The sequence below is a fragment of the Myiozetetes cayanensis genome, unplaced genomic scaffold, assembly GCF_022539395.1.
Source record: "Myiozetetes cayanensis isolate MyiCay16 unplaced genomic scaffold, myiCay2020 scf22, whole genome shotgun sequence".
Taxonomy (NCBI): domain Eukaryota; kingdom Metazoa; phylum Chordata; class Aves; order Passeriformes; family Tyrannidae; genus Myiozetetes; species Myiozetetes cayanensis.
In genome coordinates this window covers 1408193-1425887 of record NW_026087434.1, presented here as the reverse complement: position 1 = coordinate 1425887, position 17695 = coordinate 1408193, and the positions used below count along the sequence as shown (strand labels likewise).

The 17695-nt window shown below is 55.6% G+C and overlaps 1 protein-coding gene across 7 annotated transcripts in view; it reads right to left on the bottom strand.

Moving 5' to 3' along the window:
* Nucleotides 1–17695, bottom strand: part of SLC39A11 (solute carrier family 39 member 11) — a 251285-nt gene that overhangs the window by 143909 nt on the left and 89681 nt on the right. For all 7 annotated transcript variants that reach the window (XR_007629324.1, XR_007629326.1, XR_007629325.1 and 4 more), the window contains one exon: nt 13442–13917. The gene's annotated coding sequence lies outside the window, so the exon portion shown is untranslated. The remainder of the gene's footprint in view (nt 1–13441; nt 13918–17695) is intronic.

Here is a 17695-nt window from a genome sequence, read left to right as displayed (position 1 = left end):
GCACCAAACGTGCTCAACTCCCAAACCTCCCACCGCAATTAACAGCCGCTAATGACTCTGTGCACTCAAAGCCAAACCGTCCAGGCAAACTCACAGCTCAGCTGCCAAAAGCAGCACCTCCCAAAGCCAGGGCCACCCCTCCCTGGCTGCAGAGGATGCATGAGGCTTTACATCCCTGGGGATGAAAGGATGCTGATCCATCTCCCTCTCCAAGGAGATAAAGGACACCGGTACCAAGAGCAGCATCTCAGTCTCTTGCACGCTGTAGGAGGAATTCTCTGCCAAAAGAAGTGATTTCCACAGAGAAGCTGGTGCTGGAGGAGCCTCTCCATCCTCCCCCAGGGCTGCTGGGACAGCACAGCCACGCACAGCCCGAGAGCACCAGCTCATCCTCCTCGCATGGGATCAGGGATCTCGGCCCCTTCCAGCCCGTGGGTCACTTGGCCAGCACATGGCAGGGACAGGCTCCAACAGAAACATCCCTCTTGTCTTAAAAAATTAAGGCCTCCGCTTTGCTTCCACATCTGACAAGACGCCGCATGCTTTGCTAATCCTTGGAGGAGATTAACTTTTTATTTAGAATTCCTTCCTCTAAATGTGGCAATTATGAAGGGTGGTGTGGTTTTTTTTTTCCTTCCCCACTTCTTTAAGCTCTTGGCAAGGGAACACTTTCTCCAGGTTGGCTGAAAAGGGTTAGTTAAAAGTGGATCTGGTCTTACTTCCCCTCTCTGATGCAACTCAGGGGAGCCTCTTGCACAAGGGGATGTCCCTTGTCTCATCCATCAGCCCAGGCTGATGCCATCCATGTGAAAATCCAACCTGGCCTTGGACACTTCCAGGGATGGGGCAGCCACAGCTTCTCTCACCACCCTCACAGGGAATTTTTGCATGGAAGTACCAGCCCATTCCCGTGCAGATCCCAGCCCTGAGCTCCAGGGCAGCTGTTTCCACTCAACAGGCACAAAGTGACTGCAGCAGCAGTGGAGCAGCCTATGGGAAACTCGAGGAAGGATGTCCCGAACAGAGCAAAGACAACCCTTCCTGTACACCGAGAAAAAGGGGGGGGAAAAAAATGTATCAAGTGCCTGTAGCTGTCAGAAAACATTTCTGCAGCTTTGGCAAGACAGACACAACTAATTTAGCTGGGGTATATTAAGCTGTCAGTCTGGATGATAAGAATTTAATCACTCGGAGCAGATCAAAGCTGGGCAGCACTATCGGGGGTGGGCTGGACACAGGGATCAGCAGAGCAGGGATGTGCAGGCAGTGAGAGGAGCAGGAAAAGCCTGCACGATGGGAACAGCCCCAGTGAGCTCCCAGGGACATCACCTGCCCACAGGGATTGTGTCTCCCCAGGACATGGGATCACTGCTGTGCTCCAGGGAGCCAGAGCTGAGCAGTCCCTGCTGTGACCAACACCATCAGCTGGGCTCAGGGCTGGATCCAAGGGAGGAAATGCCAGTGGAGAGGGAGGATGAGCCACTGGCACTCTCAGAGGGAAGGCTCAGGGCTGCAGAGACCCTGCAGAGACAGAGGAGGGGGAACAGCAGCTGGGGAGGGAAGGGGAAAATTCACAATTCCATCACAGCTGGAAGAGAAGTCCCATTGCTGCAGGGATTTCATCTGCATTTTCCTGGGATGTTTCAGCTTTGGGCTGCTCCTGTAATTATTCCTGAGGTTCCCTGGGCAGTTTTTCCTGGGCTCTGTTTGGTGGGAAGCACAGGGCTGGCAGGGCCATCCAGGTGCTGCACGCTGCCTCTCCAGCTGGGAAACGGCATCTCCTGTAGGATCTGAGCACATTTGGGCCCCAGCAAAGCCCAGACCTCCCTCCTGCAGGGATAAGCACTGTGACACTCCCTGCTGCAGACACCTGTTCATGGGAGATGGGAGATGCTCAGTGATGCTGAGCAGGGACAGCACAGCCAGGGAGCCACAGCCCCTGCTCTCCGAAGGGCCCCAGGAAAAGAGGTGATACAAGACAGTCAGGAACATGGGGGGGATTCTTGGGGTTGTCCTGCACAGGGCCAAGAAGTGGATGATCCCTGTGAGCCCCTTCCCATTGAGGATTCCCTGTGATTCCCTGACAGCTCCAGTCTCAGCCACAAGCAGAGAACAGCAGGAGCCCGATGGCTCAGCACAACATTTCTCAACACTTGCAGAGGCAATGCTTTGCAATGCTATTTTTAATCTCCCCTCTTTCTTTCTTTCTTTTTTTTTTTTAATTTTCAGAAGTTCAGCCCAGACTTCAGCAGCTCCAAAGGCCACCAGAGACCCCAGCGTGCTTCCCAATTAAGCGCTGCAGCCCCTGCCCGATTACCCAGCGCCGTTACATAAACCTAATTAGCAGGGCTCCACTTTCAGCATGGCAAATGGCTCCACTAATCCGGGATTTGTTCTCCTAGAAAACTAATTTAATCATACAGTGCCAGCCAGGCTGCTCACGTGGCCGAGGGCGAGAGCAGCCCCCAAATCTCTCGGCCCCCAGTAATGAGCCATTAGAGGTAAGCCGAGCCCCGCCGTCCCGCACCGCAGCTCTTGGGGACCCTAATCCTCTGAAACAGCCCCAGACAGGATCTACTGCTTAAAAAAATAATGAAACAAAAAAAAGAAATACCTTAAGGGAGATTTGGGGAGAAAGGCCATGATTAAGGAGCAAACCTGTAACCTTCAAACAGCGCCTGCTTGGGATGGTGAGGAGGACGCAGCCCCTCATCCCAAAACAGGCAGCACCTCTGCTGGATCCTTCAAAAGCCCTTCCAGACAACTTTTAAGCTTGTGGTATACGAAAGGGAAGTTCACGTGCTGCCAACTTCAGCAGAAGCAGCTCTTACTTAAACTAATCTTAATTAAGGATCTCCAGGATAACCCGACATCAATAGCAGGATTCCCCAGGCACGGGAGGACAGCAGCAGCACACATGGTAGTTGGATCACTCCTCAGGCTCAGTGCTCTTTGAAAAAAAATCAGGACCGTTTAAAAAATAAGAGAATCCTGAGATCCGAACATAAAATTTTCAGCATATCCCCTTTCATTTGCTTCCTGGGTTGTGTTACCACACAGACACGGCTCGGGGTTCTCACACTGAGCCCGTCCAAGCCCAGCCCAAGCGAGCAGAGCCGGGCCCAGCTGCTACGTGATGGGTTTCACAGGGCACCCGCTCAGTGCTTCACTGCTGACACTCCTTTCCCCGGCCAAGTGTAAGAGTTTTTTCCCCTGGACTGTGGAAAGGTGAAGCAAGGACATCTGCAGCCAAGCAGCATCCAGGCTCCCAGAGCCCTGGCAGCAGCGCTCGCTCTGCAGCAGCTTTAATTTATAACACACTCATGGTAACTTGGAGAGAGGCAGAAATTGGACTCCTAATCCCTAAAAATTAAAGAGAATCCAGAAATCACAATTTGGGAGTTTTCTGCCTTCTGAGCTTTCCACTAGACAACTTGTTTCTGGCTTAAGAAAGTTGGCTTTCACAGACAGCCTTAAATAAGTATTAAATCCAACACTGACATATGGCTTCATCATCCCAGAGGATCCCAAAACGCCTTCTGCAGGGGAAACTCCACCTCCTGGGCAGGCTGTGAGGACTCAGCTCAGAGCTCCCGGCCTCTCAAACCCGACTGGCCCGTTGGCTTCAGGAGCAGGAGCAGGTCTCTAAACCTCTTTGTGCTCCAAGCACGATGATCTCCAGGCTCAGGCAGAGCCAGGGGCACCTGATGCAGACACGGGGAGGGGACCACGGGCACAGCAGCCCCACACCTTCCCCACAGGTGAGTCTTATCACGGCGGCACCACAAACGGGCCATAAAGGGTTGGGAGGGGACAGCTGTGCTCCAGGTGTGCCCCAGGTGGGGCGGCTCCCTTTCATCTCACACCCGTGCTCAGCTCAAACCCTGGCACAGGCAGGAGCGTGACAGTGAAAAAACTGTCTTTCAGGCTGATGGAGCCCTTGGGAATCTTTTTCCTCCCCAGCATCCCTCGGGCACAGGAAGGAGAGCTGGGCTCTGCTGGCACACACAGCACGGCCCCTGCCCCATTGCCCCATCCCAAGGGATTTAGGGTGGCTCCACGAGGGCGCACTGGGCTACAAGAGCCCATCAGCATTTCAGAGAGGAAGGACACGGCTGTGGGACCATTTCACATGAGTGGAGAAGCCACAGACGTCCCCTGCAGGGCAGAGGTGGGGAAGGGAGGGACGAGTCTCCCCCCAGGCCTGGCAGCTCCCAGGGCACCTGCCCCAACTCTGGCACACAACTCTGACACACAGCAAAGCCCAGGACAACCCAGCCTTGTCCAGAGGAGCTGGGGCTGCCCCATCCCTGGAAGTGTCCAAGGCCAGGCTGGACAGGGCTTGGAGCAACCTGGGCTGGTGGAAGGTGTCCCTGCCCGTGGCAGGGGTAGGACTGGATGATCTTTGAGGCCCCTTCCAAGATAAACCATTCCATGATTCTATGATGGACACTTGGTCTGTACTTCCTCCATCCTGAGCCAACTGTGCCTCCACTCCCAGCCCAGTGTGGGCAGGGGGGACACCAAGCACTTGGTCAGCTTCTCCTGTCCTAGGCCTGGGTGAGCATCTACCAACAGCCCCAAGCTTCATCAAAAGGAAAAAAAAAACAAACAATAAAATTCAAACAGAACCTTAGAACAAGCAAGAAAAAAAAGAATATAAAAGTGGGAAATAAAAAAATACACAGAGTGGAACCTCCTCTCGTGGCCAGACCTTGGCTGTGACCACGCTTCCCGCGGGCACAGCGAGGCTGGCGTGTCACTGCTGGCAGCAGAGCCACAGGCAGAGGGCAGGGGACTCGTCCCCTTTCAAGCACCGGCTGCAGGTGCCAGCCCTGCCCCAGGAGGGGCTGTGCCAGCACAGCCAGATGTCACCCACCCCCCTCACGGGGACCGGGCAGGAGCTGCCCACGGCCTTGGTGTGCCCGAGCAAACAGCGGGTTATCTCCCCTGGGCAAACAGCAGGGTCATTAAGTGACGGGCTCAGACAATGTTTAATTACCCCGATCGTGGGAAGGGGGCGGCGAGGGGGAGGCAGGAACGGCAGGGGGAATTCCAGAGCCGGAGATGAAACGGGAGCTGCGGAGCGGCGCTGACAGGTGAGCAGACAGGTGATGTCCCAGCCCTGTTTGCTCAGCCAGCCCAGCTCCCCACGGCCCCCAGGCAGGGCACACGCCGTGTCCCACGTGCCAGCAGCCCCAAACCCAGGCTGTTTCTCCTCTGCCAGGCAGGGAGCTGTGCAGGGCCAGGACTCACCTCCTGGGAGGTGGGAGCTCCAGGCTCCAGCAGGGTCTGCTGCTACATCAGTTTGATGGATCCAGAAACCCTCAGCACTGCTGGATCCCCATCTCAGCGGGGCCAACCTTGGACCTGCCCTTTGGGGTGCCTGTTGACACCCTAAAAGCCTTCCCAGAATCATCTCCACCCCCAGGGAAGAGCAGAGCTTGGGGAGGGCACAGCACCAGCACAAGGGCTGCAAGGATCTCCCAGTCCTTGGTGTGCCCTGCTGAGCCAACACCCCCCAAGGAGCTTGGAAACCCTGGCACAGCAGGTCCACGGGCACCATCCAGGCCACATTCCCAGCAGGAGCCACCGAGTGATTAATCACGGTTACAAGGCTGCACCAGACAGACAGGAATGTGCCAGGAAGGGCAAGGAGCACATCAGGGAAAGGTGTTAAAGAGCCCAGCAGGTTGTTTATAACCTGCCATGAACAACTGATTAACCATTAATCCTCTGTTAGCGCTGCTTTATGAGCCAGGGCTCCCCCCAGCAGGGACCCTCCAGCTCTGCAGAGCACCAGAGGCCCCTGGGCAAGAAACCCTCGAGCACAGAAGCTCACTGGTGCTGCCCTCACCCACTGCCCAGCGAGGCTCAACCCCCATGGGCCATTTTGAGGTCAGACTGGAGGTAATCAGTGAAAAAAAAGGCAAGTAATCCCCCTGATCAGATGTTTGTCACGTAGCTCCCACTCAGGGCTGGAGATGGACCGTGTCCAAGGGAGGAACCCACAGCAGGGTCCTGCTCTAAGGGGGTTTCCTGGAGAAACCCCTTTTCAGGTGCCACCCTCCTGACCTTGAGCTTCCCAGCACCACCCCTGGGTGAAGAGCATTCCTGAGGTCCCCCAGCTCCTTCCCAGCAGCTGGTTCTGACCCTGGGATGGCACAGCACAGCCTCCCTGCAGCAGCATCCTAGCAAGGATGCTCTCAGCAGGCCTCAGCAGAAGGGCAGCCATGGCCACGCAGCCCTGCCTGTGCCCAGGGTGCCCAGCTCCAGAGCCAGCCATTCCCACATCCCAGCTGGAAAAACAGCCTGTGCTAAAAACTCACTTCAGGTTTGCTCTTCATCATAAAAGTCACACACAGAGCTCTTCCAATAAGATAGAAATGTCACCAGGCAAAACTCAAGGAGGAAGAAGCTGTGTCCAAATGTATTTCAAGGGGTTCACAATCACTGTGGTGCCTTTGCTGCTGGAGAGCTGGGATGTGCTGGACTGTCACAGATCCCAATATCCTGCTCCAGCCAGGAATTTTACACATGGGCTCTTGAGTAACTTAAATGACTTGCAAGTCCCAGCCTTCTTAACCAGAAGGCTTTAGCAAATCCCAGCCCTAATCCTCCTGTGCTGTATGAGCCGCCCTTCCCGTCTGTAAAACAGGGATAATATCTTCCTGCCCTCAGGAATATCCCTCACACCGGCTTGGAGCTGCTCAGACACTGCCCTGAAGAGCCTGTAACCAGCTGGGCACGGAGCTCTGGGAGGAACTGCCCCCCAGACACAGCTCCTGCAGCACCTTCCCTGGGATCCCCCTTCCCTGGCAGCTACAGCATTCATGGAAATGGGAAAACTGCATCCAGAGATATCTGTGTGCCCTGCTCAGGACCAGCAACAGCAATCCAAGGCCATGGCTCTGCCCCTCTGTCCCAAACATGGGGCAGGTGACGAGGACAGAGGCCCCAGCTCAGCCATCCAGGAGAGATGGCACAGCCCCTGCATGGCTTGGGATGAGTTCCTTCCTCCTCCAGAGCCTCAGCTTCCCCTCCTGAATAACCAGACGGAAGCAAACACCCCTTCACCCTCCTGCCCAGAGCAGGGACCAGCCCCAGGCAGCCAGAGCTTTAGAAAATCCTTGGAAACCAGGCAGGGAAAGCGTGAGAAAAGCCGGAGCCACCGCGGCTGCTTCTGCGATGAAGAAATTGAGGCTGAGTCAGGGAGTGGAAGCCGCGCGTTCCCAGGGGCGGGAGCACACGCCAGACACCCAACAAACTGGTTCCCAGAGAGGTGTTTGGGGGGTGATCCCACGGGGAACAGACAAGGGCACCCTGCACCCCGACACCCCACCTGCAGGGCAGCTGGAAGGGAGTTCTGGGCCGCTCTCTGCAGGGCAGGTGGGATGCTCGGGGTGCACACACACCCCACACCCACACTGGAGCCTCCCAGGGGAGCAATTCCCAGCCCTGCACTCCAAAGGAGCTGTTTTGTCCCACAGGTGCCTCCTGCAACAAGAGGCAGGGGAGAGCTTGGCTCGTCCCTGCAGAGAGAGGGGAGCACAGAGCTCCTCCCTTGCCCTTTAAATCCCTCGCCTCCCTCCCCTGCCCACACCCCCTTGTTCGGCGATATTTATTATCGCTCCCGATTTCCTAATCTCCAGCACATGATGCAAGAACAAAACCCAGCGCATGAACACCCAGCCACAGACCAGGGATGTGGGAAAGTGCCTCCCTGCACAACTGAGTGGCTCTGAAAAGCGGGATGAGGGCAGCAGCTCATCCACCCCCCGGGCAGCAGCGCTGGCAGCAGGGACAGGCCGGGCTCCTCGGCAAGGATGTTGGAGGTGAAAGAAAAACAAGTTGCTTTTCCCTGTTTCCCCAGGGACTCAGATGAGTCACTGTCCCACGGCAGTGCCAGCAGCCCCACAGAACTCCCAGGATCCCATCCTTTCACAGTTTTACTGAGGACAAAGTTAAGAGGATGCAGGGGCGGATGGAGGAGATCCCACTGTGTACAGCAAAATCCCATCTCAGCCCCACGCTTTGCACCCTTTATTCTTGTCAGCACTTACAAATCTGATCCAAATGCCAACCTGCCCTTTTTCCTCCTGGGAAAGGGAATTCCCCTGCAGGCAGGCCAGCCAAGGCTCCTTCCCAAGAGCAGAGAAAAGCCTGGAAGCAAAGGAACTGCACAAGAGCAGGTCACTAAAAAAGCCTTTGGAGCTTGATGCAGTTCCTGCAAGTGCAGCAAAGCTTCAAGAGGAAAAGCGAGTGCTGGGGGTTCACAGAACCCCAGAATGATTCGGGTTGGAAAGGACCTCAAAGATCATCCAGTTCCAACCCCCTGCCATGGATTTGGTGGCCAAAAGCCACCAGCAGCACTGGAAGGATGAGGGAAAACAAAGCAGGAAAAAGAGGGAGGGAGAGAGGGGGTGAGTGGGACAGACAGGAGGGCAAAAGATGGCAAAGGAGGGAAGGATTTGCTGGAAGCAAGATCTACAGCCTGTTCCTGAAACTTCCCGCTTGTGTGCCAGGCACTCCCGAATACTAATCAGAAGTGAAAAAAAATCAAACAATTAGGAAGGAAAGTCTCTTGGCAGGGTTTCTCCTGGAGACGTCGGGCTGGTTTTGTTTATGAGCTGGAGGAAGTGGTAACCGCTCCTGTTTGTTCTTCTGAAGAAAAGAGAAAGCTCCAGTGTTTTAATTTCTCCGCTGAAAACCCTGGAGATTTGGCCTGAAACGGATCAGAATGGCTGATCTAGATTCACCCCCAGCCTTTTGTTACAAGAAAATATTTTAGTCATTTTCTCCCTCCCCTTCTGCGTGGGGAAAGAAAGGGGCAGTGGATACAAAGCAGGCATTTTTGTTCCCAGAAAATATCAATGAAAAGAGCATTCCAGAGGCCAAGGGCGCAGCACAGCTCCCGGGGCACGGGAGATGTCCTTGCTGGGCAGATGCACCCTCAGGAAGGGCAAAGATATAAACTCAAAGACTCCTTTTCTTTATAAAGGCAGGTGAGGCAACACATGGAAAACCTAAATAGAGTTTCTGAGTAAGATTTTTGCCTCTCAGTGACGCACACGGGGCTGGGAGGGGGGCGAGATCCCAGCCAGGCACACAAACTTCATCTACCTGAAGGTGCAACTCACAACTCATCGAATGCAAAGCCCCTGTTAAAAACACTTCATTTGGGTTCAGCACAGGAGGGTCGAAGTAGCACCTTGGCAAACCAAACCAGGTTCACTGGGGTTTGGACCAGCAAGCAGAAGGAGCGTGGCAGGGGCACAGCATGGCAGGGATGGGTCCTGGTGTGAGGAAAAGCAGGTCCCAGGAAAGCCTCGGCACCCAGAGGGGCTGTTGGAGCCCTGAGCAGTGTGAGAACAGAGCTGGTGGCTCTGTCCCCAAGGCAGGCAGCTCGTCCCCCAAAGGGAGCAGCCAGAGGACGGACAAACCGTGACACTCCTGGCTAAAAACTCCCCAAAAACTCCAGGCTCTTAGGTGCAGAACCCAAATGCATTCACCATGGCAACCCGGCCCCTGGGCTGGTAGCGCTGCTGGAATTTGCAGTTGGCTCCAGCCATGGAGGAGGGAGCCTGGACAGTGAAACCTTTCAACGTGAGCGGTGCCGAGCAGGCAGTCTGGGACTGCTCTGGAAGTGCTTTTCAAGGCAGCCAAACACGGGGGTTTATCCAGCGATAATTCACCCGCTCCCAGACAGAGCCAGTGCAAGCGGAGCCAGACAACGCTCCCAGCCCTTCTGGTCCCGGGGGACTTGGACAGGGAGAGGCAGAGCAGGAGCTTTCCAAGCTTTTCTCTGGGAGAAGACAGCACATTGAGCCATTCCTGTGTCAACCTCCCAGCTCCAGCAATAATGTCGTGTAGGTGACCAGCCCGGAGTGTGCTGGAGACAGCAGGGACAGCAGATGCCTCTGGGTCACACCCCAAGAGACCCTCACCCAAACCAGTTGCTGGTAGAGCCTGTTGCTCTCCCAGTGTCCCCCTGCACACACTTCCCGATTCCCAAACACCCGCATTTCCAGGTCATACTCATGGATCAGGAGCTTTTCAGGTACAGCTTAAGTTTTCCCAAATGCCCAAAGCAGATGCATAATTGTCATGTTTATCACCCCAGATCCGCTCCCTCCCCAGCCTCATCCCTCACTGCCCTGACACTCTGCCCTCAGGGTGTCAGGATTCGTAGATTCTGGTTCTCTAGAGTCACGGAGCATCCACCGCTGGAAGGGACCCACAGGGACCATCAAGTCCAACTCCTGAACAGCTCCTTGCTGTCGGGTCTGTACCTCCACGAGCATCCCAGGAGGTTGGGAATTGCCCTTTACCCGAAATCAGCACCCATTCCCGGGGGGTTCGGATCCCTGTGCCCCAGCCCGGCCGCTCCGGGCGGGTGGTGGAGCCACCGGCGAAGCGGAGCGGGGGATGGAGCGGAGCGGGAATGCCGAGCAGTGGGAATGCCGCGGAGCTCCGCTGCCATCCAGCGGCCGCGGGACCCGCGCTCGGGGCAGCTCGCCGAGAAGCCACTGACAATCGTCCCCCCGCGATTTTTGACACGGCAAACACCCAGTTCATTGTTTTCCCCCTGTATTCCAGCTCATCCGCCTGGTGCTGGAGCAGCCCTGCCCTGTTTGCCCGCTGCTTCCAGGGATTGCTCCGTGGGTTTTTCCACCTCTTTCTCCCCAGCTTTTTCAGCTCAGGAAGCAGAGGGCTGGAGCAGCTCTGCTATGGAGACAGGCAGGGAAATGGGGATGTTCAGCCTGGAAAAGAAAAGGCTCCGGGAAGACCTTGGAGCCCCTGGAAGGGGCTAAAGGGGCTCCAGGAGAGCTGGAGAGGGACTGGGGACAAGGACCTGAAGTGGGACTTCACACAAGGGCCTGAAGTGACAGGATAAGGGAGGATGGCTTCCCACTCACAGAGGGCAGGGTTAGATGGGATACTGGGAAGGAATTCCTCCCTGGGAGGGTGGAGAGGGGCTGGAATGGAATTCCCACAGAAGCTGTTGCTGCCCCATCCCTGGGAGTGTCCAAGGCCAGGTTGGACAGGGCTTAGAGCAACCTGGGCTGGTGGAAGGTGTCCCTGCCCATGGCAGGAGGTGGCACTGGATGAGCTTTAAGTCCCTCCCCAGCCAGACCATCCCATCCAATTCCATAGGATCCCACGGGATCCCGATCCCGCCGCTGCCCCCGCGCGCCCCCTGCGGGCCCCGCCCGGCACTGCCGGCCCTGCCCGGAGCTGCCGCCAGGTGTCAGCGCGCGCCCGGCAGCGACCCCGATCCCGATCCCGATCCCCATCCCCATCCCCATCCCCATCCCAATCCCCATCCCCCTGGGATCCGCCACCCCCGCCCGGAGAGTGCTCCCCAGCCCCAGCCAGGATCCAGCACCCCCGTGCCCAGCGGGGTCACCTCACGGTTCAGCCGGAGCTGGAGGAATGGTTGGACTCAACGACCTGGGAGAGCTTTTCCCACCGAAATGATCCCGTGGTTCCCTGAGGTGCCACGGGGCAAGGGGCTGAGCCTCTTGGCTGCTTGCCGGTGGGTTTCCCTGGGTCCAAACCCAGGAGCAACCTGTTCTACTGGAAGGTGTCCCTGCCCATGGGCTTTGAGGTCCCTTCCAACCCAGACCATTCCATGATTCTGTGATCCAGGAAGAAGGGCAGCAGCACTGCCTGACCCTCCAGTACCATGAGCAGCAGCAGCAGGGACCCAGCTCCCAACAGCCACAGGGAATGATGCAAAAACCAAAACCCAACTCCAAGTACCAGCCTGGCCCTGAATCACAGCAGCTGGTGCAGAGGAGTCCAGCAGGTCTGGGTTGCTTTACATCAGCTCAGGGCTGATGTACATCAGTCTCAGCTTTGCCCCAGCACAAGTTGCTCAGCCCTCGAAAATGTGGCACTACCAGCAGGGTGATGTGCACAATCTCATCCCTCCTGCCTGCACTTCACAGGCAGGGACAGGAGAGGAAGCCAGAGACTCGTGTTGTGGAGGAATGAAGTCAAGTGCTTGGTACATTCATATCATCATCCAGGAAAAACCACAATCCCAAGGGTTTGGGAAGGGCCTGAGCTGTAACAGCACCAGTCAGACACTGTCAAGGGGAGGGAATTGGAACATCCCAGCTCTGCTCAAACAGCTGGGAGTTTGCAGTGCAGAAGAACATTCAGCCCCTCAGCTCTTCAGGTTTGGATTTTCCATCTCTGTCCATCCCAAGAGCACCCAGCTGGCAGAGCCATCTCTGGCAAGAGCAAACACCAGATCCTCCCGGATTTGTGTTCAATAAAATGGAAGAGCAGCAGCCTTAAAGGTCTCTTTCAGTGCCCACCCTGGCACAGTCCCTGCTCAGCTCCTGCAGGACATTCCACAGCCCCACCAGGACAGAGCTCACATCCCTGCCAGGCTGCATCAGCCCTCTTGGACTGACTGCCCACCAGCAAACAAGAACAGATGTGCCCTAACCAAAATCAGACACATATTTTTCAAAGCCAAGTCTTTCCCAGCAGAAATCTTCCCTTTATTCACATTTCTGAGTCTCATTCTCACAAAGGAAGCATCACTGAGAAAGCAGCCTGGGCAGGGCAAACCACAGCACCTCCTCAATTTAAAGGGTCAGTTCTGCTCCACGTGCCAAAACCCAGCTGGACCCTCCCGGTTCAGAGCAAAGGGTCATTAGAGCCTTCACAGGGACCAGGGACTGGAGGGGAATGTCCTCCCCAGAACACACAGGGACAACAGAAGCCAAGTGTCACTGCAGGCCAGGCCCAGGGGAACTGGTAAGTGCCCACTGCACTGACCTCTGGCCAAGAGGCAGCACAAAGGGCTGGTGAGGGCAAACTCCACCTGCCCTGGCCCAGGGATCATCACCCCATTCCCCAGCCAGGCAGAACCCCCCATGTTTCACCCTCACACATCTCAGCTGTTCCCAACAGCCCCCCGGGCACTTCTCCCAACATCACACCAGGCTGTCGACACCACCACGAGTCCCCTCAGCATCCAGAGCCCTGGCATCACTTTCTAGCAGGAGAGTGGGGTTTCCAGCACATGGAGGTTTACACCACCCTCCTTTCCAAAGGGAACCTTTCAGCTCATCCCTGCAACCCCCAGGAGCCCCACAATACCCTCAGGGAAAGGAAAAACTGCTGAGGGGCTGCAGCCTTTAACCCCTTTGTTCATTACTGAGCAATAAAACTCCAGGAAGAAAACTCTTATTAGGGATTTCAGGCTCAGACGGTACTAAAATGTTCTTGCTCTGATGAAAACAGGCAGGGGGAGGCAGCTCAGCTGTCAGAAACGAGCCTGTCTGCTCCCACATTCCCTTACAGCAGGTCACTCCATTTGGCATCGTTTTCTCAAGTGAGGAAAAAATATAATTTTTACAGAAATCCCACAGAAAGGTGCTTAAAGAAAAAAAGGAGAAGCAAAATATTTTTGACTCACCTAAAAGCAGCAGGATTTGTCCTACACTTGTGCATGTTCTCCTTCCTCCTCCAGAGCCACGATGCCCACAGCAGCCCAGGAAAAGAGGGGCTGTATAACTGCTTTTCCACATCTGTCCATTGGGAGACTTCACCTGTCCAAGCCAGTTCCACCACAACGATGCCAAGAGCAGTAATCCACCAGGTCTGGAGAGGAGCAGGGGCCTGCAGCCTCCTGGCTGTGCCATTCCCAGCTACAAACAGAAGGGAGCATCCAAAACCCACAGCAGTCCAGGAGGGTTTATGATGTCAGAGATCCCAGGGCAGAGGAACCATCCACAGACAAATCCTCTCAGCTCAGGACTGTTGGTGGAGGGGGAACAAGCCCCAATCCTGCACATGGTCAGGCTCTGGTCTCCTCACTTCTGGCACAGCGACAGTCCCACGGCAGTTGTGGCCGATGGAATTTGTCGTTCCTGAGGCAGCAGATGCCAAAACCTGTGGAGAAACAAATGCCAGGATGAGGGACCAGGAGTGACCTGGGGATTTCTTTGCAGGGCACCACGTCTCCTCCACACAGCAGCAGCGACCAACACAGCAAACAGCCACAGGGCTCAGAAAGGTGACAGTTCCCAAGCTGAATTCCCTCCTGCAGCAGCCTCCCGATGGAATCAGCCCCTGCAGCGGCGCTGAGCCCCTCGGGGCTGAAAGGATCTGCTGAAGACGTGTCCAAGCACAGACCCCCACTGTCCCTTACCTTTGGGGACAACCCCAGCAAAGAGCCCAGGACAGAAGCAGCATCTTCCTCCCCTCTAAGCCAAACCCAGGGAAGTCACCCACCCGCTGGCAGAGGGAGCAGGGACCCCTCTGCCCTGGGAGCGGCGGGCACACGGATGGATGGCCAGCGTTTTTTGGGGGAGGGTTTTGATGTCCTGCTCCATGGCAGGTCCCTGCACAGCCCCTGGCGTGTGCAGGGGATGCACACGAGCACAGCCCCTGCCCTGCCTCCTCAGGGCGCCGCTGCTCCCCGGCACAAAGTCCGTATTTGTTTCCCCGCAGGGGTGGAAATAAAGGGGGTTTTGTGTTTTCTTCCTCTTCTCTTTGCAGGCTGGAGTGAGTTTATTTGACACTCCAGCACTCTTTGTGAGCTGAGTGCCCGAGGATAAATGCTACCCTTAAGAGTTACTTGGCGTTAGACAGAGGGACCCTCTTCAGAGGAGAATGGGGGCTTGTTGGGATGGGGTGGGAGGGGTGTGGGGAGGGGGGCTCCGAGGAGCGCCTGGGCAGCCCTCATAGAAGGGTCTCTGTCCTGGGCTCACAATAGAGCGAATTCTTAAAGATACCGGGAGCTGAAAGGAAGGAAGGAACTTTCCTCCTTTTAAAAAGGATTTTCAGGAACAATTGAAGAAGCTTTAAAAAGGGGATCATTATTTCCCATCCAGTCCGCTGGGCTGGGAAGCTCTGCCTCCCTTCCCCCCCTGAGCTGGGGAGGTCTGACATATTCCACTGGGACACACTGAGAGGTTGGATGGTGCTCACTGGCCAGTTTATTGAGGAACTGCCCAGACCCTCGAGCAGGGGGTGCCTCGTCCCTCTCCTCCCTCCCACAGGTGCCGCTTCCATGAGCCACCTCCTTCTGCTTCCAGGTCCTTCCATTGCCTCAGAAGGAATGAGGTGCAGAGGAGGGATTATCCCAGGAACACTGGCTCCAACACCCACTGATGGACCAGGTGGAGCAGGATGGCACCACCCACCCTGCCAGGGACGCAGGAACAACTGTCCCCTGCAGACACAAACCACATCCACGCAGAGAGGATGGCATGGCCGTGGGAAACAGGGGTGCAGAGAGCCCTGCCAGCCTGCTCCAGGTGAGCAGCTCCTCCTCCCCAGCAGCATTTCTGGCACTCAGGGCAACCACAGCCCAGGTGCCAACATCGTGCCTACCCCCAAAGTGAGCCCTGCTGGTCACACTGTCACTCCAGAGGTGTGTGAGGACCTCATCCACAGGCTCCCTCATTCCCTCTTCACTTCCACTTGCCGAGGAGATGCTGGAAACAAATGCAACAAAACCAAGTCCACTAGCGGTGCTGGCCATGAGGAAACCTGCTAAAGCTCATCCACACCCTCAGCAGGGAGGGGACCTGCTCTGCATAGTCTGGAAGGGCACAGAAGCTCCTGTGAGCTTTAATTCCCAGAGTTCACTCCCAAGTTCTCTACATCCCTGGCCATCCAGGTCCAGAGTGAATCAAGCTGCCTCTTGGTGTCACTGGCAGCCAGCAGCAGGTTCCTGTCCCTGCAGAGACACCCTGCCTGGACATGTGCCAGTGCCAGCACTGAGCTGATCTGCAGGGAACAAGGATGGGCAGGGGGGAACGTCCCCCAGCAGGAACACCCTGATCACTCAGCCTACAGATCCTAAAGGCACCTTTGCTGCACCTCCTGCCTGCCAGGGTGAGCCCTCACACCACACACCAAACCTCTGGCACACCCTGGCCTGGAACCACCATTTACAGGACCAGCAGCAGGAGCTGAAGCAAAGCCCAATGACAGCAGTGAGGGCACAGCCATCCAGAGTGGGAATGATGTGACACAGGTCCCAGAGCACCTTCCTCCACCTGGCCCCGTACAGGACACCCTCCAGAAATCCAGAGCATCACCCCAAAGCCAGCCTGAAGCTCCTGTGTGTCACCATGACAAAACCTCTTGGCTCTGGTGATCAAGCCACGTTGCCAGAGAGGTCCAAGGTTGCCTTAGGCTGAGCTTTACCCAGCACAGAGCCATCTCTGCTCCTTCATGGAAGGTTTTCCTGCAGCCATACAGGAGAGGTGACAGCAGATCATGTCTGGTATGATCCCCTCCCAGGGACGAAAAGCAGGAATAAAACCCCAGAGGAATAAGCTTTATAAAAATCCTGACTAGCCAACATTTTCTCCTGATACAAAACCCATTCTGAGGGAGGTGGTTTTTGGGGTTTTTTTTCAGGAAAGCTGCACAACCACCCAGGGATCAAACACATTTATTTAAAGGCTTAGGTTTTAGCCCTCAAAAAACATCTGTGGCTTGGCTGAAAGGGGAGCCACTCGAATTTTAAAAATGTTACCTTCTTAGGGCAGGGGTGCAGCACAACCCCGGGGCCGAGCTCTTCACACCTCATCAGCTCTGTGTGGGAGAATCACACCTACAGATGAACCGGAGGTGAGAACGACCTCCCTGACCACACTCACTCCGCTCCTCCTCCAGGAAAGCACTGCCTGCAGTTCAGATGCTGCCACAGAGAGCGGGGAAAAACCCAAAAGCAAGAAAGGGGGAAACCCTGGAGCTCTGAGAGGGCTGAGAGCAGGGCACAGAGCCACACTGAGCATGGGCTCTGTCTCCAGGGACTAATAAGGCAGCGCGCTGTAAACCCTAATCCTGTGTTAAGAGCTTTCATCAAAAAGGAACAGTATTTATTAGGGAGTTATAGGAGGCAATAAAAGTGTTTTCATGCAGTGTTTATACTAACATGGGGGACTTTCTGCTCGCATTTGCCCCTCGGTTTTTGTTTTAAATGCATCTTTCTGATGAAATGAGCCCTTCTGAACAAGGCCACCCTTTGTAATGCAGTTCTAACTTTCTGGCCGGCCGCGGTAACTGGCAGAGCCCTGGGCTTTTCTTGCCCTCTCTTTTGTTGCTTTGCTTTTCTGTTCAAAGTTCAAACAACCCAAAAAGCCCCCCAGCAGGCTGCATTGTGCTCCTGGCATTATCCCCCCCGTTGTCCAGGGCTCAGGGAGCAGGAGGGAGGGCGGCGGGTGTGGCCCAAAACGTTTGATCTCCAAAAGTTTAAGGCACTCCGATCGCTTCTTGTACAGAAGAACCCCCAGACAGAGGAACTTGAGTCCAAAACTGTCTAGATCTGAGCCGGCTGCTACTAAAAGTCACCAAGAAGTGATGCTACTGGGCCAAATATATTTATAACCAGGCACAAGAGGAATGCACGCCAAAATCCAGCCCTTGGGAGAGCCAGGTCGGAGCCCAGGGCTTCCAGATGTCACTTCCAGCTGTGCTTCACTGCAGGCAAAAGCATCCCAAAAACAGTCAGGACCCAGCCCCAGGTCACAACATGCCCCAAGTCCTCTGCTCTGCAGCTGTAACACTGAGCCCCAGCCAGGCAGGTGTGGATGAGATGAGTCTGGTTCAGAGACCACTGAACCCCCAAAATATGTACTTTAATTTACAGCTGGTCCTCAAACAGTGACAGTGTGACCATCCCTTATCCCAGCCTGTCTTAGGGCATCCC